Source organism: Danio aesculapii, chromosome 12 (genome assembly GCF_903798145.1).
Source record: "Danio aesculapii chromosome 12, fDanAes4.1, whole genome shotgun sequence".
NCBI classification, from domain to species: domain Eukaryota; kingdom Metazoa; phylum Chordata; class Actinopteri; order Cypriniformes; family Danionidae; genus Danio; species Danio aesculapii.
Window position 1 is genome coordinate 46,935,928 of NC_079446.1, and position 7,318 is coordinate 46,943,245.

Consider the following 7,318-nt stretch of genomic DNA (forward strand, 5'->3'; position numbering starts at 1 on the left):
TGTGTGATGTAAGCTGTTATAATTTAATAAAAGCAATACATGTTGGACTGCAGAAATAAAATGATCTTTCATACACTCTAGCCTGAGTTAGACTCAGCTATGAGCACAAAAAAAATTCTCTTATAACTGGTTGTTGGTATGTTATTTTTACAGGGGTAGAAATATCACCTGTAAAATATGAACAATAACATTTAAACAACACAAACATTTTAAGAAAGGTTTTTATTTTTATTTATCAATCGACAGCACCCAAAATATACGCACCATAGATAACGATTTACTAAGCGGGAAACATTGTGCGTTTAAAAGATAAACACAGCAAGATTTCTAAATATCAACAGGATATTTACACATCCCAACCCTGCACTATATAAAATAATGCTTATCAATTTGTACAATAAACGTAGCAGTATTAATACATCAACGGATGTCTACATGATATAGGCCAGCTGCTGCAACATCGCTTGTATATTGTTTATCATTTTTTTGCCTCCATTTTTATTTGGTTTATTCGATGCCTTAATATCTGGCATAGAGGAATTTACACTCATTTTAAATGTTTATTAGAAGTTTTCAAATAAAAAGCCAAATATAAATGACGTATTTAAAAAATATATAACATTTACAGCTCGATTTGTGTTTTACAAGATTCGGTTTCTAGAACATTAACATTTTATAACAGCCAATTCAGTAGATTAACTCAATATCATGCCAGAACTCAAAATGTCAGAGACGTCCTTTAAAACAAATTGAAATAACGTTACAGGAGCTCAATGTGGAGACTTTAGTTTTGTCTTTTTATTTCAGACCCATAAAAAGAATTACTGCTAGATAACAATCACTGTCATGGCGAGGCGTGTATCAGCAAACTAATAATAATAAAACCCTGACCTTACAGAAGAAACAGTGATCCATCAGATCCTGTATGTCAGAAAGTATAGTTTACTGTTGAACTCATTTTATCATGTCAAAATAACACAGAAATCCAACAATAACACTTCAATCTCCTCCCTGCTTTGAGAAACTGTCAATCACAATGACATGCCCCGTTTTTATAGCATTAAATTACTGGCTGAAGCTTTATCAGCATGATAACCAGTGCCTTAATTCAGTGGTTCTCAAACTTTTAAACCCGCGACCCCCATTGTAAGATCGTCAAGAACTCGCGACCCCCCACTACCAAAGCATATACAAACAATAAAAATAGCTTTTTTTTTAAGCTGTTCACAATATTTTAACTATATTTACTATAGATTACAGGGCTCGAAATTAACATTTTTGCTTGGTAACACTGGTGCTTCTAACTTTAAAAATGTAGGCGCACCAGCCAAAATTTAGTGGCTCCCCCCAATTATCGCACTGTTACTACAAGTTTTATAAACAGATTTATTGCATTTGAAAATCAACACTAATCAAAACTAACAAGCAAAAAAATAAATATGCATGCGTGAGGAAAATATGTCTTAATGAAATCCCGTTATCACAAGAAAAGACATTTTTATAACATAATTGAGTGACCAAAAGATACACGGACGGATATCCCAAAAGATATCCCACAGACTTTACAGTGAATGCTAGTTATTTTCATAGCAGACTTGAAGCCAATGGAGGTCTTTTATCCACTCTTCAATAAGTATAGCTGGTGGATTAACATTCAGCACATGATCAGTAATCAGATGTGCCAATATTTGTAGCTTTAGGTGTTTCTAAGACAAAATCTGTCAGTGTTGTTTTCATTCTCTCATCTTCAGCGCTTTACATTTTCGCGGTTGTAGCTCCTGTCATCTGAAGACAGGAGGCGTTGACTGAGTGATTGACAGCTGATTTTAACCAATCATTCGTGTTCAGTTCTTAGCGCAGTGGGCCAATAAGAAGAGCGCGAAGGCGGGGCAAGCGTTGAAGGCTTTGTTTACTGCGGCAAGTTGACATGACAACAGTTTTAAACTGTTCCTGAGCGCTGCGTTCCAAGTACAAAGATGCATTCTGCCCGAATGTGTCCTAAATACTTTACAAATCAGTAATATCTTTTTAAAAATCTGAAAATATTAGCTTTCACTTGTAATACTGAAAAATATTTATTATAATCACTGAAAATTACACAATTTTTAAATAACTCTCGCGACCCCTTGAAATTATTCTGCGACCCCCGCAGGGGTCGCGACCCCCAGTTTGGGAACCACTGCCTTAATTGACTAGAACCATCTTTTGGGACATTTTATTGCAAGTGCAATTACTTGTTTTTATTGGGCTCAAGTCTTGTTCATTAACATGTAGGAGGCGGGCTTTATGACTTGTACTGCAGCCAGCCTTTGGGGGTGATCCATAGACTGTAAAATATATGGACGGAGTATCCGTGACGTCACCCATAGGTTTCTGAAGAGCGCAAAAGAAGCTACAAGTAGGCGCGGCCAACCGTCGCCATTTTGTTCGCGCGTCATCGCACCCACGGCGGGATACCAAACAAGGGCAAAGAGGCGGAGAGTGAGCGGAGCTACAGACTCCTGCTGGCACTTTGCTTAGACCTGGCAGACAGACTTTTGCAAACTTAATATAACCTAATATAAAGGAAATGGATGAGTTATAAAAAAATTCACCCCGCTCACAGTTGTCATGGAGGGTAATAATAGCTATATGAACCAAAATCGTTCTTTGTAACAGGCTGTAAACATATTTTTTTTCTGCTGTAAAGTTGACCATTCTAACAGTGGGCTTAATTGCAATTTGCTCTATTATGGAGCCAGGACTAGCAGAATTTTGATGAATTGCAGTTTCAGTTACTTCTGTATTGGCTTCCCGAGGGAGAGCGGGAGGTTGCCGCTTGGGGTGATCTAACGGCCGAGACCTTCACTCAAAAGCAGCCGTGTGGCACACATGGTTAACACATGTGCAGCTGAATTTTGAATATATTGTAAAATTTTAAGAGAATTGGTGGGCAGACCGCCAAATAAAGAGTTACAAAAATCTAAATGAGACATGATAAAAGCATGGACAAACCTTTCATCATCTGGTGTAGAGAGTAAAGGATGTATGCGAGCTATATTCCATAATGCGGCTTTTGTTAACTGTTTAAAATGAAGTTTCAGGCTAAGTTGAGCATCCAAAAAGTACACCAAGATTTCGTACCTGCATAGAAAAAGTTAGAAGAGAACCATCAACTACATAAGATTACCACATCTATTAACAGTAGAGGGTGTGCTAATGAGTAAAATCAGTCTTGGAGCTGCTTAATTTGAGATCCAGGCTTTAATTTCTACAAAGCAGGCATCAAGTGTTGACTATGAGGCAGATAGATTAGGAGTTGTTCTAATGTAAATCTGTGTATAGTCAGCATAGCAATAACAACTAATACCATATATTTTTGTAGAATTTTTCCAAGATAGATGCTATACAGAAGTAGCCTGAGTACAGAACGCTGGGGGACACCGTGACACAGAGGGACAGGATCTGTGACCCCCTAGATAAATGAACTGTGAACATTCAGTGAGGTAGAATGTGAACCAACTTAGTCTGTACCAACAATACTGTACAAAATGCCAAGCAAATAAAGTAACTTGAACCTGAGAACAGGGGCTTTAAGTCACACAAGCCTGGTAAAGTGACAGAGACCTCTCCATGAGACAGAGCCAACACCCTTTGCCTCGTCAGACAGCAGCTGGTGACCAAAAAACAACAACAACGAAAAAAAAAACAGAGATCCCACATGGACCCAAGATTCTCACTGAAATCAGTCAAGTTTGGTGAAAAAAAAAAATCATGGTTTGGGGTTACATTCAGTATGGGGGCATGCGAGAGATCTGATTTAGTACTGATACTTCAGCCTCCACATCAAAGCTCCTAAAAAGCAAAGAATGTCAAGGTGCTCCAGCAGTGGCCAGCCCAGTCACCAGACATGAACATTATTGAGCATGTCTGGGGTAAGATGGAGGAGGAGGGATTGAAGATGAATCTAAAGAATCTTGATGAACTCTGGGAGTCCTGCAAGAACGCTTTCTTTGCCATTCCAGATGACTTTATTAATCAGTGATTTGAGTCATTGCAGAGATGTATGGATGCAGTCCTCCAAGCTCATGATGGAGTCAGACACAATATTCATTCTGTTTCCACTGCAGCATGACTTTATACTCTATACTGGACATTATTTCTGTTCAGTGACAAAACTTTAGTTTAAGCAAAGTCAGACCTTACTGTCCTAATTCAATCATTAAAAGCCAAGGCAATGACCATAAATTATTCTGGTAAAATAAGCATAATCTAGAGGCCTTTGCCTTTCATAAAAGCCACTTCTGACAGCAAATGATCAACTAGAAGTCAAGTTACTATTTCTGGTTTTTAAAACTTGGATATGCAACAAACCTGGTCCTCCAGGTTAGGGTTGAGGATTGGGCTAATGACTCACTTCATAAAAAATAGATGTTACGAAACCCCAATGGTGCGGCTAAATATCAACTTTGAAAAAAACAGCCTTGGGAGTAAGTAAGATATAAATGTAAAAACTTTTCAATGTGCCTTTACCTAGAACAGTCAGTGTTTTACAAACTAAACAATGCACTAAAAGCAAAACGTCTTTAAATAAATTATTAAAAATTATATATATATATACATATATATTGTAATTTAATAGCAGCAAAGACACAAGCATGACGAAAGCTGCTAAAGAATAAAGAAAGTGATCCATTGCCTTGTAAGATCGCCTCAGTGTTAATGTAACTCATTATGGGGTTCCTGAGTCTTCTTCCTCTCTTCTTCAGTTGATGTAAAACACAGATGTTAGCCTACTCTCTGGCACCTTTAAATAGGGCAGTGTGGGGTAAAGTTATTGAAACTCATTTTATCATGTCAAAATAACACAGAAATGAATAATAACACTTCAATCTCCTCCCTGCTTTGAGAAACTGTCAATCACAATGACATGCCCCGTTTTTATAGCATTAAATTACTGGCTGAAGCTTTAACGGCATGATAACCAGTGCCTTAATTGACTAGAACCATCTTTCGGGACATTTTATTGCAAGTGTAATGACTTTTTTTTATTGGGCTCAAGTCTTGTTCATTAACATGGAGGAGGCGGGCTTTATGACTTGTACTGCAGCCAGCCTCCAGGGGGTAATCTAACGGCCGAGACCTTCACTCAAAAGCAGCTGTGTGGCACACATGGTTAACACATGTGCGGCTGAATTTTGAATATATATATATATATATATATATATATATATATATATATATATATTCAAATTACCCAGACATGCTCAATAATGTTCATGTCTGGTGACTGGGCTGGCCAATGCTGGTGCACCTTGACCTTCTTTGCTTTTTAGGAACTTTGATGTGGAGGCTAAAGTATGAGAAGGAGCGCTATCCTGCTGAAGAATTTGTTATATATTCTATACTGGACATCATTTCTGTTCAGTGACAAAACTTTAGTTTAAGCAAAGTCAGACCTTACTGTCCTAATTCAATCATTAAAAGCCAAGGCATGGTCATAATTTATTTTGGTAAAATAAGCGTAATCTAGAGGCCTTTACCTTTCATATAAGCCACTTCTGACAGCAAATGATCAACTAGAAGTCAAGTTACTATTTCTGGTTTTTAAAACTTGGATATGCAACAAACCTGGTCCTCCAGGTTAGGGTTGAGGATTGGGCTAATGACTCACTTCATAAAAAATAGATGTTACGAAACACCAATGGTGCGGCTAAATATCAACTTTGAAAAAAACAGCCCTGGGAGTAAGTAAGATATAAATGTAAAAACTTTTCAATGTGCCTTTACCTAGAACAGTCAGTGTTTTACAAACTAAACAATGCACTAAAAGCAAAAAGTCTTTAAATAAATATATATATATATATTGTAATTTAATAACAGCAAAGACACAAGCATGACAAAACCTGCTAAAGAATAAAGAAAGTGATCCATTGCCTTGTAAAAACGCCTCAGTGTTACTGTAACTCATTATGGGGTTCCTGAGTCTTCTTCCTCTCTTCTGCAGTTGATGTAAAACAGATGTTAGCCTACTCTCTGGCAACTACAACTAGGGCAGTGTGGGGTAAAGTTATTGAAAGCAATACATTACAATAGTGAGTTGCTGCCCAAAACAAGTAGTTGCCTTTTTATGGTACGTAATGAGTTATGTTACTTTTAAATTTCTTTTTGTTTCTTAGCTGAGGTTGAGCACTTAAACCATTCAATTTGATGTGGACAGAACTATTTTCTATTGTTTTTTTTTAAATATAAAAACACTCACTAGAAGAACATGCATGATGTTACGTTTAAACAAGGGCTTAATTTGTGCCGGAACATGCCGGATTCAGGTCCGGCACCTTTGAAATCTGATCCAGTACAGATCCCTCTCTGCAACCACCCTCCTCCCCAGGCCTCTGTTCACTTTCTTCTGTGACCCAATCACTTCCCCCCCCTTCACTTTCGTACACAACAACAACAACCCATCCCCACCCCCACCGCTCTCCACTTCTGTGCGCGAAACCACTACATCATCACGTAACATGATGGATCTGTTACTCGGATCTGTTCCGGGACTTTGCCATTTACAAATTAAGCACTGGTTTAAAAACACAGGCGTACTTAAGTTAATAAAAATATAAAGTAAAGTCATGGCCAGACAGAATCTGACGCCATTTTTTACTATTTATAAGCAGAATTAAAAAATAATAATAATAAATAAATAAACATGCAGATTTATGTAGAATGATTTCAAGAGTTCACACTTAGCTCACGATTTATACATAGCTTGTTTGGCGTGCTGTCCCGGGAGAGAGCCCTGAGCTGAAGGTATCCTCGAGCCCAGGGCTCCCTCCTTTCACAGGGCGAGGGGAGACTGAGCTTAGGTCAATCTGAAACTCCCCCGCTGCTGAGGCCAAGGTGAACTTCCTTAGAGGAAGACATTAGAAAAAAAGATTTAGGCTTATTTTATCTATAATATAGAGCACATTTGGATGGTGGGAGGAAACCAGGGAACCCGGTGAAAACCCACGCGGACACGGGGAGAACATGTAAACTCCGCACAGAAACACCAGATGGCCCAGTGAAGACCCAACGCCATTGGTATTCTTGCTGTGAGACAACAGTGCTAGTCACTGGGCCACCGTGCCACCCATTCTGGATAAAGGTGGAAGAAGGGGAGGAGGGGGGTTTCTTCCAGAAGAAGATAGTTGTAGAGAGGAAATGAGGATATATATAGTGACTTGGGATCCTTTGATTGGAGGATCATGATTAGCCAATGTGGACCAGCCGGGTCAATCATGAGCACATGCTCCTCTCGAAATTAGTTTAAATTTTAAACTTCACTTAATGAAGTATCATA